Raw genomic sequence first — 15,385 nt, 5'->3', positions numbered from 1 at the left:
CCAAATGAGGAAATTCGGTTGATCCACTGTCAAATATGCAAGTATACTGTTCTTCCACTTGAAAGTGGCTTGTCCTCCGTGTGCAACAAAGTATGTGAATATTAATACTAAATTAGGTTAGTTAATGAAGTCAGAATTTCTGGCCATGCAACGCTCCCTGCACCAAATGACCAAAACAACTTTAACACTCCAAAACACTTGCACAGATCTTTCTTTACAACTAGCCTCACATAAAGACACTTTGAAACACCATGACGCACAAATTACCATGCTGTTCCTATGTCAAGATGATGCTGAAAACCGTAACAGGAGATACAACATTCACATCAGAAGAATACCTAAAACATATTTGCTATATTTGCCTAATTGCTGAACATCCCACTCAACATGGGCATTGAAATTGACAGAGTTCATAGAACTCAGAGTCCAAGCAGCAAGGATCCATGATGTCACATAAGTGTGATTTGTAGAATACACTTCTACAGAACTAAGGAAGACACCTTGAAAAAAGCCAGAGGGGCAAACACCATTGAATATGCGGGAGCACAGATACAATTGTTTTCAGACATATCCAAACATACCCTGGATCTCCATAGGGCCTTTAAACTGTTGCTCACCCTTCTCCAGGAGAGGAACATCCCATATCACTGGGGATATCCTTTTCCCCTCATACATAAAAGAGGGAAGAATTACATTTTCAGGCAGCCCTCAGAGCTCCCACAATTCCTTATTGCGCTACAATTCTCCAACATCATTCTTCCTGAATGGCAAACGGTGACATCAAGGTTTACTCGCAAAGCAATCCCATCTTCGACCTTCTACACCCCGGTTTCCAGGAACACGGGGCCCCCAGCTTGAATCTGACTCACAGAATGCGCCGACCTCCTCAACGCATCAGTAATACAGCTGCCTTAGAACGTAACTTCACACCCAATGGCATCACAAGCTCCCTGAACATGTTTTTGGATTACATGTTCCTGCAGAAGCCCAACCATTTTTACCACCTTTACAAGCTAGACACCAAAGAGACATCACTGAGCTTGAGATGACATACTTACATGCTGGATGTCTTGTCACGCTTTACTGTTCTGGTCCAACACTAAAACCCATTTCTTACCTTACCTAACCCCCTTTCCTTTTTTGTTGGGGTTGCTTGGGATCTCGGAGACACCTGCCCTATTCAAAGGTCATCAGATTTTTGGGACAGTGACATCTGACCTCTCCATGCTATCTTTAATGTATTCATAAGCGCCCCTGCTTCCAGAAGCCAAGCCCACACAACAGTCCTCCTACCAAAATCATCTATCAACATTGACAGTTCCCTCACCATATCAGTAGACTGTGGACAGGCTTGCTGCAATGGGCTTCTGGGTTAGATTCCAGGGCTGTGGTGTTGGAGTCGGAGTTGAGGAGTCGGAGACAATTTTGGGTACCTGGAGTTGGAGTCGATAGAAATGTGCCGACTCCAAAAATTTAAATAGAAATGTGCCAACTATAAATTTAAATTATAATAAAAAAATACAGCAAGTTCAAATATCCTATTTCACAAACAATAGTCATAAATAGGTACTTATCTGATGTAAGAATAAAGCCCAGTGCATAGTTGTAATTCTACTAGTGTAAAGTTCAGCTGAGCTATTATACAACCTGACATTCAAATTATTGTAATCTGAATTATGTACATTACAAAAAGTGTTTTCATTTTATTTCAGATATAACGTTTAATATAGATATAGATATATGTTTAACAAGTTAATTTGAGTGTAAACAAGTGTATTGATATAGGTGAGTGCTATGGCCTGATGTGTGTTCAGGTGTCCAGTTTGCACTGTCTATATATGCTCCCATCCAGGACTGAACTTTAACATCATTTTGCACACCACCTAATACTAGGAAGTTAGTTTAGTGCACACGTCGGAGAGTCAATTTTTTTGCTATTAACCCCCCAACCGCTAAGCCCGTAATTTCTCGCACTAAATATTTTTGCTCTTTTGGATAACCCCGTATTTTTTCGCCTACACTAAAATCCCCACTTACCTGGTCCCGCTGTGCTAATCCAGCGTCGGTTCCGTGTTCCAGCGTCGTCCTCCAGCATCGGGTGTCCCTCTCCTTAAAAGAAAAAGCCGGCCGGCTTAGAGGAGAAAGCCAGCTGGCTTTCTTTTCTAAGCCAGCCGGCTTCCTCTCCCTCCTCTCCCTGTCCCTGTCCCTATCCCTGTGCCTGTCACTGTCCAGCGTCGATCGCTGGACAAAAAAAAAAAAAAAAAATACCTTCTCCCTCCGCTGCTCCGGACACGTCTGTCCTCTTCGGTGTCCAGCCGGCGAGTGCAGAGACGATCACCGGGGTTTCCCGGTGACGTCGCTGCGTGCGTCGGCGCGGGAGGGAGGCGGGGCGGCAAATTCAAAATTTTGCATTGAGTTCCTTTGTATTGAACTCAATACAAAAAAGCTGTATTGAGTTCAATACAAAGAAATCCTTATATAATATATATATAATTGTATTATATATATATTATATAAGCTACTGTACATTACATTTTACACTTTTTTTTTTTTTAATTTATTTTAGTTTTTTTTAAAGATTTTTTTTTTTTTATGTTTTTTTTATGTTTTATAAAAAAAAATTTAATTATTAAATTTATAAAATTTTGGACATATTTTGGTGAGTTATGCGGTAATTCGGTGAATTAGAGCCTACAATCCAAAATAAATTTCCATGCAAAAAATGTAACACTTTTTGCATGGAAGTTTGGAAAGAATTAGAATACCCGGCATTTGCGTACACGTCCCTCGGCGATTCCTGGTGATGCGCGTGCGTGCGCCCGTCGATGAGGGTCGTAGCGGAAAATTCAAATTTTTTGTATTGGATTTAATACAAAGTCCTGTATCCAATCCAATACAAAATAATAGAAAATATATTTATGTGGTTTTGTCTATAGGTATGTGATGGACACTAGGGAGGTGTTTTAGAAAAATATATTACTATACATTATACCGAATTATCGCATTTTCAGTATTTTTCATTTATTTATGTGTTCTTGTTTAAGCTGATTTTTGTGTTTTTCCTTTAATTTTATTAAAAGTTTTTTTTTTTTTTTTACATGATTGTGTGTTTCAAACATTTTTTATATTCATGATATCTACTAGAACCCTATTCGGACATATTTCTGTAAGTTACAGGTCTACAATTTAAAAAAAAAATTTCATGAAAACCTGTGACGCTTTTGGAACAGAAATCTAGAAATCAGTGTAACGCTCAGGTGGTTAATGTTAGATGTTGATGAAAATATTAAAACAACACAAACTTTGGGAGTAAAGAACACATCACACCAGTGACTATCTTCAGATGTTAGTGGAGGATGTTCTAGAAGATTTTGAAATTAAAAGGGAGCAGATTCTATGTATTGTGACAGATAATGCTTCTAATATGTTGAGCACAATTGAGAAAATAATTAAAGTAGATAAAGAAACTGACTGCAAGTATTGGAGAAAGTGAAAGCGAAGAGAATAGTGACATTTTGGATAACATTGTTGAAGAAGCATCTAAGCGTACTACTATTGCAATAGGAGATGGATTGAAAGATCGTCATGCAGCTACTCTAATTGGCAAATTGAGGCAAGTAACTGTTGCAGTCAGGGCCCCTAAAACAGATGCCATTTTGAAAAGACGTGCAGGAAAAGGAGCCATTTTGGATCAAACAACACGCTGGGGAAGCACTTATTTGACGGTAAAGCGTTTGCTTGAACTAAAGGATTTTCTTGAAGAACTGGAAAATGAAAATGTTTCATTAACTGAAAGCCAGTAGACACAAGTAAAAGCACTGGAAAATCTACTTTCTAACCCCTTTACTGTCACCAAGAGTTTGCAATCTGAAGATTTAACACCTGGTAAATTCTACTTGAAATGGAACAGCTTAATTTATTGCCTAACAAAAGTAGAGGGTTAATAGCTGATGGCATTGTATCTTCAATGAAGAAAAGAAAGAATCCCTTACTGGATAATCAAATAGCTAGCTGCTATTTTTGTTGATCCAATGAGCCAAATTTTGTTGAGCGATGACCAGACTGATACTGCAAAAAAGGCCCTTGTAGCAGTTCGCATGAAGGGAATACTACCTAATACACCACCACTGGATGAAGCTATAAGGTGCCACGCCCTCGGGGGGGTACAAGAGGGACGCATGGTAGCTCGCGCACCTCTTCCCACAGCACCCCTAGGATGTGCACTACTTTGCACATGCAAAGGAGGGCTGAGAGCAGGAGATTCAGTAACCACGTCCGAAGGGATGCAAGGGATGCCGCCTGGGTGAACAGTAGTTTGGCCAGGACGGATCCCTCTGCCCGCAGAGAGAGACACGTTGCGAGCAGAGCAGCAGCCTTGGCCAGCGACGTCTCCCTCTGCGGCTGAGATCCCCAGGGACGCCAGGGGCTCGCAGGACGGGTAAGTTCCTTACAATTACATAGTCTTGTGTATCGAGTGAACAATAATAACAATAAAATAAAATTCTTTCCCCGTATATTTGTCCAGAGTGAACTTTTTTCTCTTTTTTTTGGAATTAAAAAAAGGGAAAATTTCAGGTACATATAGGGGACGGTGTAAGGGATTGGGGGGGGGGGGTGATCTATCTTGAAAACATAGTGCAGTCAATCAGTGTAGCTACAAAGGCAAGACAAAATTGGGAACACCTTTACCTCATATGTGGCCGAAAGGAACCAATATCAAAGATGTTCCTGATTTTTATGCATGTTATGCTACTACTTTATGAACACTTGATAAAAACAATAAATAAAACTCAAAATAATTGTTTTCATTTTTTTGTATTTTGTTTAAACTGGCCAATACAGTAGAGCGTCAGCTTCCTAGCCAGTAGTTCTGTGGTTAAATGGCGTGTATGTTGTCCTCCTTCATTTAATGTGGAAAAACATTAGCATATTACAGGGTTTCTCATTTTATCTTCATACTTTTGCATTCAAACTTCACACTTTTGCAACCAAACCTAACACAAAATTTTAGACCCCTTATTCATAAATGAATAAATGTATTATAAAATTAAATATAACACATTATTTTTTACTATAAAAGTTTTTTTTCAAGAAACAATAATAAAAATATATGAAAATAAATTGATGATTTGTCAATTAATATGTTTTTTACTTCATATAATTTTAAAATGAAATATCTTTATTTCAGGGATTTATACCAAGTTTTAAGATAACAATGTTATTTATCTTTTTATCTTCAAAGGTATTAGCTTTATATTTAGTATTGCACTTACCCATATGGCCAGAGAATTAAGTAATGCAGAATGTCAAAGAGTGGTAGACAGTCATCTGAATGCAAGTTATGCGTCCCAGATAGCAATGGTTTTGGGTTGTAATTGTACAACCATAACCAAAATTATTAAGGCCAGTAGGGTGCAGTATGGGCAAACAGCCAGGGGTGAGCCTAAGTGTCTTCTATTAAGTTTACCTAGAGGATTTTTTGTAATTATATTGTATTACCTATAGAGACCTATATAAATGCATAAATATTTTTTATCTTTTTATCTATTCTGGATTTGTATTGTATTTCATCAAATATATATTGTACAACTAGTTAATAACTTAGTTAAATATAAAAAAATGTAGTAGTTAAATGTATAAAAAACAAACAAACACTCCAACATAGCTCCTGGATATATGTCTCTCTAGCAGTGTAATCATATATCTAAAATGTATCCAATTGTATATTTTTTCCACTATGGATCCTCTAAAGTGACAACTGCAATGGCTGCAATGTAGCATAGATGTTTTAAATCCATAAACTTTTTCAAAGACTGTCATAAAACAACTCTATATTCAATAAACATTGCAGGGAATTCTAAGGACATTGGATCATTGCAAGGGACTTCCTACTTTTAAAACATATCTAAAAATCACCTACCAGAATGAAACAAAGCGATGGTGTTTTCAAAGGATCTTGTGAACAGTTTTTTCAAGGATATCATCCAGCATGCACCCTCCTAGTGTTGCAGCTAAAACATGCCACTGCTGTCGGCTTTAAATGGAGCCGTACTAATGGACTAAGCCTCCACTTGAGGATACAAGCCCACGTTGCTGTGATTCAACATGGAGCGGGATCAGGTGCCTCGAGTTCGCTCTGCGTATTCACACTGGAGAGGACAGGAAGGTGCCTTCTTCCCTTCTTTTCGGTATAATTTAGATGTCAGAGTGTTTTGCTGATCAGTTTCTATCATTACATCCAAAAAAGGTAAAAATTAATCACTGATTTCTAACGTGAATTTTAGGTTATATCTATTCGATTGAATTTTACCAAAAATCTCCTAAAGTTCAGGCTTTGACCCAGTCCATATGAGGATGACGTCGTTGATGTACCTTCTCTATAATAGGATATGGGGAAGGTACATCAAAAAGGATTCATCTGAGAACAGGTCCCTTTCCCACACCCCAAAGTACAGGTTGGCATAAGTGGGGGCACATTGTGTCCCCATTGCCACTCCCTGCACCTGCAGGTATTTTTGTCCATCAAAGGTCAACACATTTCAAAACAGAACGTATTCTAACAATGTTAGTACAAATGGGTTTAGTGGCCAGGTATTTCGGCTAAGTTCACACAAATAGGTCTTTATAGCATCTAGACTCTTTTTGTGTAGAATCATAGAATATAATGCCTCTAAATCAATGGCTGCTAATATCGCTCCTTGAGGTACATATAGGTCATCTATCATTTTCAGAAGTTCTGGTGTATCTTTATTGTATAAAGGGGGGCTTAGAACAAGGGGATGCAGGTATTTATCAACAAATTGGCTTGCATTGGAAGATATGCTACCAATTCCAGACACTATTGGGCGTCCAGGAGGGTCTTTGGCATTTTTGTGAGTTTTTGTAAGGGCGTAAAACGTAAGTACAGGACATTCTATTTTAAAAAAAATCAAACTTATTTTTATCAATTATCTTATCGTTATATGCTTTACCAATCAAAATAATATATACTAGAGCTTTATTGAAATTTGTGGGATTGGTTTATACCAGTCATTATTTCTCAAGATTTTCAAACATATGTTTTATAGTGATCTTTATCAAGTGCCACCATGTTTCCACCCTTGATTCTTTAATTCTTGCAAGTTGCAATGATTCCCACTCTCTTCAAGAAAGGCTTGAAACAAAATCCTTGATCTCATTGCTAAGGAAAAATAATGCTTTATTTTTATTAATGTTTCTTGAGAAAAACTTTTATGGTAAAAATATTGTGTTATATTTAATTTTATAATAAATTTGTTAAATTTTTGAATAATTAGGAGGTCTACATTTTTTGTGAAGTTTGGTTGCAAAAGTGTGAGGTTTGAATGCAAAAGTGTGAAGATAAAACTAGAAACCCAGTAGGGGTTGGAGAGTCGGAGTTGGATTTGGGGTACCAGAAACTGAGGAGTCAAAGAGTCAGAGTTAAAGGATTTATCTACCGACTCCAGAGCCCTGTTAGATTCTCCCATTAGCCACAAATGTTGGGCTTCTGGGCTATTTTCCAATAGTATTTTCTGGCAATAGTATACTTATATGCTTTATGTTAAAAATGGCTTATGTTTACAAAGATTACATGGTTTATTATGTTTTTATTATGTTTTAGGTTTCCCCCAGGCAAGTACACATAAACACATGTACAGTAAGTGTACCGCCACACACTGCCACTTTTCCCAGGTTATACCTTTCTCCCCCAGAACCCCATATCCAACCCACCACCAATTAAGCTCAGTCATGACATTTTAGGCCATCTCTCTCACCAATTGTTCCTAAGCACCTATAACAACTTGCTAATATGACCCAGCATATGCTTTAGGCTCTCTAAAAGTCTGCACCCAAAATGTCAAAGGGTCCATCCAAGCGCTCAGAACTCTTCTATGGCCAACACAAAGCTAATGTAAATATTATAGTACCTTAAGAAACCCATTTTCAAACACACAAAATACTGTCCCTCTGCAACCGCTATTACACCTCCTGGATACATAGTTCCAACCCCGAAGCTAAACCTAAAGGGGTTTCTAAAACCTTCAACAAAACACTCCAATTACAGCTGATACCCACGCCGACCCCCAGGCCAGATACCTGTTCGCAAAAATCTCAGTTTGGGGAAATATCTACACTGTAGCTTCCATCTACTCCCCCAATCAACACCCCACAGTAGCTGCTGTTCAATATTTCGATACTCTAAAAGATTCTCAGAAGGCACACTCATATTTGGGGGGCTTTACCTTTGCCCTAGATCCCTGCATTGACATCCTCTGGTATCATATTCCAAACTCATTCCTGGCCAAGCTACATGATCTCCAACTTATTGATGTATGGCACACCCTACATTCTACAGTCAAAGACTACACATTCAATCATTCTATTTCAATCTTCATTGAACATACTCTTGTATAGATTACATACTAGTAAGCCATAGTGTTCTAAATTGGAATACAATAGCTTCCATTGACAGCTGCCCGTGGTCAGACCATGCATGATCATGCACATACCACGAGCTGGACCTAGAGAGTGGACCTGGAAATGCATATACTCCTTATTTAAAGATTCTGTTTTTGCAGGCACAGTATTAGAGACTACTACCAATATTTTCCGAGATATTATGTCAAATTCCACATCCCTCCCAAATCAGTCGGAGGCCTTTAATGCCGTTTTGCTGGGGGTATTATTACAACAAGGCTTGAAAAGATAAGGGCTCAATACATACAGATGCCTGATAAAATTAGATCACTTAAGCTCCTTCACAAACAGAATATGTCCTAAGACATCTTTCTGGAACTGACGGCAGCTAGAAGACATCTCCTACTATCATACAACTTGGCTCACCAAAAAAAAACAAAGATAGGTCCTGGAAACTGTACTTTTAATATGGGGATAAATGTGGTAGACTGTTAGCAAGAGGGCTACACCCTAAAACAACAACCACCTTTATTCCATTTATTCACAGGGGGATCACACCGCTATACTTTAAGACATACTAAGAGTGTTCCAACAATATTGCCTAAATCTTTATAACCTTAACCCCACATCAATCCCTACAAGAATACGTAGCATCCACAATGTTGCCAGAGTTAGAACCTGACATTTTTACCTACTTAGGATTACCCTTCGCAGAAGAGGAGGTATCATTGGCCATCAAAACTACGTCAGTGGGTAAAAGCCCTAGCCCACCTCGAAGTTTTATAAAATATATGCAGCTAACCTTGTCTCCTTCTTAACACAGGGTACATTTTCTTGCCAAACAGATTAAAGTCATTTTAGGTTATGTTTGATGCACAGATTCCAAATATAGTTTTGGTTTTGCTAAATTGGTTCTAGTTCTAAATAACAACCTCAATAATAACCTCATAGAAAACTAATGAAACATTAATAAAATTAAGCAAAATTTAACTATATATGCCATATATGTATACAAATTTTATTTTTTTAAATACCTAATGTCAATATATTCTATATTTAGTATATTTGCAGAACTAATCACAAAGTCATTGAAATGACTTCTTCATGATGATCAGGACAATCACGTTGAAAGCTCCAGCAGTAGTCTGCCATCATGTGTCTATCCTATTTGCCCTGATGCTATTCTTCCATCACCCTTATATCTTGACGCAACCTCTCCCCTTGTTCCTCACTGAAATCGCCAAGGTTTTGTGGAGATAGTGTACCTTTATGCTTATAGTAGCACCCAAATTTTTAAAGTTTAAGAGCAAGTTTTGTACCAGTTCTTCTTTATTTTGTGCTTAATGGTTATCCAAAAAGTTTTTGACAACCATGACATAGCTGTGCCAGGCAGAAGTTTCAGTATCAGTCATGTAACTTCCTGTTCTTAAGATTCCTGTTTTTCATTTTTTAGTACTCAATCCAGGTAATAATCTACAAATGTATTTGAAGCGATCACCATCCTTGTTCAGAGCTCTAATAAATTGTTATTTATTGCTATTATTAATCCCAACTTTATGTGTAGTGGAGGGAGAATGATTAAACACTAAATTATTTAAAAATCCTTGGCAAGTGAAAAAAAATGTTTTTTTGTTGAGCTGTGTTATCGACACACCTCAACTTATGTCCATCTAAGACAATATATCTTTCTAGCTCAGTACTAAATACTCTGGTGTTTTTATCACAGCAGACCCTGAAAAACTTTGTAAACTATCAACCAAACCAGGCCCCTTGACGCCAGTATTTGACAGCCCAGCCTTCCCCCAAGCTATGGAAGTAAAAAGCTTTATATCCTGGATGGCAGAAAAACACCATCACATCCACAGTACACTACAGAATGGACAAACCTAGACTTTCCCCAGCCAGTGCGATTTGCATCCCTAGAATCATGGCTGGCTTTTCGGGATCTTACTGTCAAAGCTAAGAATACGCTCTCCACTCATAAACCCCTATCTTTTGAAGGAGCAAAACAGGAATATCCTACCCTAAGAGGAGCATTTTTAATCTACCTGTAAATGCAATCATTTGTCTCTCACATATTCCAGAATCTTTCAGAAGATGACTGGTTCAACCCTTTGGAACAACTATTTTCACTACCAAACCCAGCCAATAAAGCAACCTGCCCATTCTTAACTCTAATATTCAAGGCTCCCCCATCTAGTTCCCATATTGCCCCATATCTTTCTGGGTTGATATATTGTTGCTTCTTTGTGAACTGACCTAATTGTGTTTTGGAATGTGTAGTGTTGCTGTTTTTTTTTTTGTTTTTGTTGCTTGACTATCCTCTAGTAAAAATTAATTATTTAAAAAAAAAATTGGTGACGCGGAATGTGTCTTGCTTAGTCCATTGGCAAAAATACTAGATCTTTTAATCCTGTTGCAAAAAAGTGGGTGTCCCAATACGGGAGTTATGGGCTATGGTCATGTGTTAAACCCCAATATGCAAAAATATTTTGTAGGAACCTTTATGGTTGTATCAATTACTAGGAGTGAATGTAGGGTAGACAAATTACTGGTCAGCACACATACTCTAAGCAATTCTGAAGAAACAGTGGTACCTGACTGACACTGTTCAGTAGATCTATACCACAGTGTGCTATATTTTACTTCACACTGAAGATGTATTAACATTCACTTCAATGGTGCATACGTTTTAGTACAAAATACATGCACGTACAATGTTAACTAATATAGTACTCAACTCAGGAACTGTAGATGTTAGGGAAAAACTGATCTGAATTCTGCTTGAAAAATTAAATTAGAAAAGTTTGCTGTGGTTTCTAATGATTATCAAAACTAATTTTTTGTTGACCTATGTTATTATTATTAATAAAAATAATAATAATAATAAACAGGATTTATATAGTGCCAACATATGACGTAGCAAGCCCAATAGTACGAAGACCATTCCAAAGACTCCGGGCAGCTCTAGAAATGTCTTGAAGCAGTGTATGTGACAAGGTTATGAGTGAGGAATTAATTAGTAAAGGTGTATATTTGTACCAGATCAGAAAGGTGAGTGGGACAATAATTGTGGAGGGATTCGAAGGCATAACATAGGAGCTTGAATTTGATTCGAAGGTGAAATGGATGCCAATGAAGGGAACTACAAGGAGATGCAGCCAAAGAGGAGTAGAGGGAAGGATGGATAAGTCTGATTGCAGCATTCATAACACTACAAAAAGAAAATATATATTGTTTGCTACTTGGTCTAATCCATGGGTCTATACATAACTAACTTTTTCCTCAAAGTTCCATGACATTACAAAAACGTAGTTTTATGTTGCAACAACATATACAATTACACATAATTCACCTGAGTCCTTGTTCAACACACAAGTGCACTTGTGTGTTTCAGGCACTTGCTTTTGCGTTTGTGGCTTTCCACTGTCTCCCGTTGCAGAAACCAGCAGTAGTCGCCCATCATGTTGGGGTTGCACCGGCCTTGATATCTTGTTTACATAACAGAAATGTCCTGGTGGAACCTCTCTCCTTGTTCATCACTCACATCACCCACATTTTGTGGGAAGAAGTCCAGATGGGAATGTAAGAAATTAATTTTAGGTGACATTCCGTAGCCAAGTTAATGGTATGAAGATTTGGAATTTGAGGGAGGAAGATGATAAGTTCTATTTTATCCAGGTTGAGTTCCAGAAATTTGTCAGCCATCCATGGTGAGATGGCTGACAGGCAGCATAAAACTTTTTCCAGGACTGAGGGAGACAAGTCTGGGGTGGAAGGATGTATCTGAGTGTCATTAGCATACAGATGGTACTGTAAACTAAAAGAGTATATGAGACTACCAAGTGAGGAGGTGTACAGAGAAAAGAGAAACACCAACAGGAACACCAACAGGGAAGAGAGTACAAGAGGAGGAATTACCATTGAAAAAAAACTTGAAAGGAGTTGTCTGACAGGTAGGAAGCAAACGAGGTGATCAACAGTGTCAAAAGCAAAGGAAAGATCTAGGAGAAGGAGGAGGGAAAAGTTGCTTTGAGATTTGCTGATGAGGTCATTGGCCACTTTAGTAAGGGCTGTTTCAGTGGAATGGCCAGCTCGAAAGCCAGACTGGAGAGGGTCAAGGAGAGGGTTGGTATTCAGGTAAAGGGTGAGTCTTTTATAGGCAAGGTGTTCAAGAAGTTTGGAAACATATGGGAGAAGGTAGAGAAGAGAGAAGACTTCAACCAGGGCAACAAGGCTGAGGGAGGTTAATGATGATTTACAGGCCGAAGGGTTAGATATGGTTGGAGTAGCATGGTGAACAGAGACATCATGTCTGATTTTGACAATTTTACCTCTGAAGTCGGTGTCTATGTCTTGGGCAGAGAAGGTAGATGAGGAAGGGAGCAGGTGTGGGGTTTAATTGTTGAGAAGGGGCTGCAAGGGTTGGAAGCTTGAGAGGATATGATGGTGGAGAAACAATTTTGCTTGGCAATAGTGAGTGTAGTGTTAACATGTTGTAGTTTGGATTGTATTCATTGAAGTAAACCCTGAGGCCAAATTTCCTCTACTTGTTCTCAGATGCACGAAAAGTCTTTGTGGATGTTTTGTGTGATTGTTCTGCCAGGGTAAGGGGTTAGCAGGACAGGGGTAGAGGTGGTAGGGGCAACTTTATCCAGAGCCAAAGAAAGAGTGTAGTTGAACTGAACGCTAGCTTTATCTGGAGATGTTATTTTAGAGAGAATGGGGGTTAGGGACGTAATGAAGTTTGAGAAAAAGTTGTGGTCAAGGTTACGGATAACTTTTCGCCATTGACCAGGTCTGGGATGTGGCAAAAGGGGGCAAGAATTAGGTTGAAGGTAATTAGGTTGTGATCAGAAAGGGTAAATGGTGAGTTGTCAAGGTGGGTGAGGTTTGGAAAATACCAGGTCTAAAGTGTGTCCGGCGATATGTGTGGGGCCAATTATGTTCTCTGTGAGTTCAAAGGAGGAGGTAACAGAGAGCAGTTTGGCTGAGAAAGGATGGTTGTAGTCATCCACTGCAACATTAAAGTCACCTAGGATGAGGGTGGGCAGGTCATGGCAAAGAATGTGTGGAAGCCAAGAGGAAAAGTTATCCAAAAAGTGTGAAACTGTGCCGGGGGAGTGGTAGACAACGGCAACAATGAGGGGTAGGGGGTGGAAATGGACTTCAAAAGGTGTGAAAATGAGAGAGGGTGTGGTAGGAAGGACTCTGCATGTACAGTTAGGGGAGAGAATGAGACCCACACCACCACCCACCCTGTTGCCAAGTCTGGGGGTATGTGTGAAGTGCAGGCCACCATAGGAGAGTGCAGCAGCAGAGGTAGAGTCTGAGAAGGAAAGCCAAGTTTCAGTTAGAGCCAGGAAGTTCAGGGATTTTGAGAGAAGGTTGTGGATGGAGGTTACTTTATTGCCAACAGATCTGGCATTCCATAGGCCACCAGAGAAAGCGGATAAGAACTTATGAATGAGGTGAATTGGAATGGAGTTAAGAGGAGGGATGTTTGCTGAAAGGTTAGGGAAAAGAGAGGTTGTGAAGGGGACCAGGGTTGGGTGAGATGTCACTAGCAAGTAGTAGTAGAGGGAAAAAGATTAGAAGTACAGACAGAGAAAGCAAGAGAGTGAAGGAACATGCAGACAAGGAGATAACAGGCTGAGGAAGAGGAGAGGGAATAGAACAAGCAATGAGAGTACATGGTGAATGGTACATTGTAACAGATTATGGTAAATCACTGCAGTACATTGGACAATCTGGCAAACTGAAGTGAGAAGCATCTGTAGGATGGGTTGTAGTGAGGCTGTAGGCTTGTTGAATTCCAGGTGTGGGATAGGATTTACCAGTCAAAGAGGTGGCTTGGTGATAAGGCAGTTAAGGATGGCAGCAGCAGAGGTTGTGTTGTAGTACAGGTGGGAACTTGATGATGATTCATTCTAGAGGGCTGAGGTGGGCTGAGATGGATTTTATTGCTATCATGTGTATCAACCAGTCCCGCCTTCACTGAACTTGCTTGCTGTTCCAGCTACTGTACTGCGAGCCTAACCCTTGACTGTGACAGAAGATTTGCTAGGTATGAAGTGATCTGCCCTCTCATTACAGCTTTCCCAGAGTAGAGTTGGGGTATCCCAGCATTGGATTTTGTCGTCCTAGAAATTCTCCCAGTAATTGATTAAATGGGCTTGAAAAGCTGAGGAGGAATGTAGAAAGGTGAGAAAGCACCATATAAAGGTAGAAAGTACCAGTTGCAGTAACGTCGGATTCAATGAGAGGGGTGTGTAGTCTGAAAGAAATATTGGATGATAACTTATTTTATTTAGTCTGGTCAGCAAAAAATCTATTACCAGGAAATAATCAATTCTCAAAAAGGTTTTATGTGCTTTGGACCAGCATGAATATTTTCTTGATGTCAGGTGTCTTTCCCTCCAAGCCTCTAGAAGAGGCAGAAAATCTGAATAGAGTTCATAGTGGGGCTGGGTTGTGGGTCGTGGGTCTGAGTGATCAAGGTGTGTGTTGGGGGCTAAATTAAAATCATCTGCTATTATCAAATTCGGGTGATCAGTGGCTAATAGTATCTCGGTAAGGTGGGAGAAAAATTGGGAATTAGGTCAATTTGGGGTGTAAAGATTGAGGTGTGTAAGCTGTGCCTTGAATTTTGATTTTCATCGGGATATAGTTGGATTCCGGGTCCAGCATGATTTTTGTTGTTTTAAAATGCTTTATGGAACACAATAGCCACTCCTCTTTTTTTGTCATAGGAGGTAGCATGCACCTCTCCCATCCATGAACCAGGGAGATGTAATACCTCTTTTTTATTAAGGTGTGTTCCTTGTAAAAATATGATGTCGGGGTGGAGGGTGCATAGTTGGGCAGTCACGTTATGACGCTTGATGGGATGGTTGAGACCCTCCATATTCCAAGACACAAACTTTATCGTCTCTTTTTTTTTTTTTTTTTTTTTTTTTTTTTTTTT

Source organism: Pyxicephalus adspersus, chromosome 3 (assembly GCF_032062135.1).
Source record: "Pyxicephalus adspersus chromosome 3, UCB_Pads_2.0, whole genome shotgun sequence".
Lineage (NCBI taxonomy): Eukaryota > Metazoa > Chordata > Amphibia > Anura > Pyxicephalidae > Pyxicephalus > Pyxicephalus adspersus.
Note: the sequence above shows the minus strand (reverse complement) of the source record.